At 35.3% G+C, this 2,589-nt stretch overlaps 1 long non-coding RNA gene across 1 annotated transcript; it reads left to right on the forward strand.

Moving 5' to 3' along the window:
* Nucleotides 1-267: 267 nt before the first annotated feature.
* LOC104963414 (uncharacterized) lies at nt 268-2,227 on the forward strand. The gene is made up of 3 exons (XR_800312.1): nt 268-355; nt 1,770-1,859; nt 2,090-2,227. It is a non-coding gene; the product is annotated as an uncharacterized lncRNA (long non-coding RNA).
* Nucleotides 2,228-2,589: the final 362 nt, after the last annotated feature.

Genomic DNA, 2,589 nt, shown 5'->3' on the forward strand with positions numbered 1-2,589 from the left:
TGCAACACAAATTACATTAATCAATTCACTTATTAAATGTATTTAGGACAGAGCAACTCAAAATGAATTGTTTTCATCGGGGAACCGATCTCGAAATTGTACTTAGCCTACTTAAATATGCTTAATTACTTCCCACCTCTGGTACTGGCAACGGTAAATAAACATTCTCCAATTATATTTATTTATTATTATTTATCACTTATTATGTCGTGGCAACTGCTTGTTTTGTTGTTGTTTTTCTTTGAGCTTTTATTTTGAAGGTCATAAACTCACAGCACCAACCAGCTGATCTTCTAACGGCTGAGCTCTGCATTCAGTGTCGGTTTGGTTAGGACGTCGCCCCTTACATTTAAAGGTAAGAGCACTGTCTTTCAGTAAAATAATATTCACAAAGTGTACTGTCATGTGATGACAGTACACTTCACGTGATGCTGTGATTGAAAGCTGATGTCTGCACAGTGTGGTTTATGATGTAAACATGGACCAAGTAGCTGTCGGCTGCCTCGCTGTGTTTTGGCTTATTTTGGTTTGCCAAGATGTAAAAGCGAAACCGAATGAACCCCTCTTTTGTCCTCTATTTGTCCTCTCAATCATTTTTATGAATGTTACATTAACCTTAACAGATGTGTTGATTTAACGTTATAATCGTTTAGGAGGCTGTAGTGCATGGTGCTGTTGTAGTGAATGACGTAGCTGAGTGTGGGCTACACAACCACAACGACAGTCAGTGTCATTAGCTGTGTTTATGTATGCACCACAAACACCAAGGATACCAATTCCTGTTATGTGTAAACCTACCTGGCAATGAACCAGTTTCTGATTCTGATACATTCAAAAACAACTCAAACTACAGCCTCCAATTTCCAAAATGATGAACAACTGAAAAAGAAGATGCCTCTTTAAAAAGCTTCCTATTTTTTAAAATTCTAACCTTCACAAAGATAGGATTTTACCATAAGACTTGTTTTTGACTGTAGTTTTAGCTTGGTCAGGTGTGAATATAAATGTATATTTAATTGAACACATTATCTATTGATATATTATATTATGCAGCATTAAATTAATCTAAATGTTAAATGTGAGTGCATTATTAATATTACATTTACTCAAGTATTGTACTTAAGTACGATTTTGGGATACTTTATGTAAGTATTTCTATGTTATGCTACTTTTAACTTCTACTCCACTACAATTTGGAAACCAGTATTGTACTTTTTACCCTGCTAGATTGGCAACATGTGTTACTAGTTATTTAACAGATTAGGATTATTCGCAAATACAAAATATAAATAAACTAAGAAATAAACTATCCTATAGAGTTATAGGTAAAATATCCAGCAGTTTTATATCGAGTGATCAAAAGTAGCTCCACTCTTACAATGTTGTGAAGAACACATTATTGCAAAAATAATAATAATCCAGTAATTTCATATATATTATTCTTAAATGGGACATTACGCACACTAAGCACTTTTACTTTTGGAAATGTAAGAACTTTTTGATGGCAATACTTTTGTAATTTGACCAAAATAAGATTATGAATGAAGGACCTGTAACAGAGTATTTTTACAGTTTTACATAAGTAAAACATCTGAGTACTTCTTCCACCACTGGCTCTATGCATAGAACAATTTCCCTTTTGAGCTAACAAACAACATTTGTAACAAACAATCAGAAAACAGAGGTACATTTTCTCTAAGGGGAGAATGAAGCAGTAAATTGTTTTACTTTTCTATATCTAATGTTGTATGCTACTATTTGGACTATAGAATAGTTTGTCCTACAGGTGCTGCAAGTCACCAAAGAACACAAAGGAGTGGAAACCAGGTGAAATAAACGCTGACATGGCGCCGACACTGGTAAGGAAATAATCACTTAATAAAAAAAAATTAAATCAAACCATAGTCGTTTTTTTAAAATGTGTTTTGTGTTCTTTTATGCAAGGATGTGTCATCATTATCGTGTTATAGTATACTTATCTTATCTTAGTTTAACACAGAGGGTCCTGTCATTTCACAATGAACCGCAGTTGTTTCCAAACAAAGTCTGTTGCAAAGTCAAACATTTTTTCTGTCTGTCTTAATCCAAGTATGATGTAAAACCAGAGATCGGGGATTTGATTGAGATCTACAGGGGAACCTATCAGCACTGGGCTGTGTATGTGGGCGATGGCTTCATTGTCCACTTGGCACCACCCTGTGAGTCACACACACACACACACACACACACACACACACACACACACACACACACACACACACACACACACACACACACACACACACACACACACACACACACACACACACACACACACACACTGCATATCACCAGATCAACACAAACCGATGCACATACTGTATGCCTAGAAATGAAACAATTTGTCACTGTAAACTGGATATTTGTATGTGGTTAAGAGAAAAGTATATTTTAATCAACTTTTAAAATAGTCCTAAAACGAATTCACCAAACACCAATGAGAGAATTTCCAATTAAATGTCTCTGAATGAATCTAATGTGGGAGGATTGAATTGGTTAAGCTGAAGAGGAGCAACACACACACACACACACACACACACACACACACAC

The sequence above is a fragment of the Notothenia coriiceps genome, unplaced genomic scaffold (assembly GCF_000735185.1).
Source record: "Notothenia coriiceps isolate Sejong01 unplaced genomic scaffold, NC01 NC01_scaffold00001691, whole genome shotgun sequence".
In the NCBI taxonomy this organism is placed as follows: Eukaryota; Metazoa; Chordata; class Actinopteri; order Perciformes; family Nototheniidae; genus Notothenia; species Notothenia coriiceps.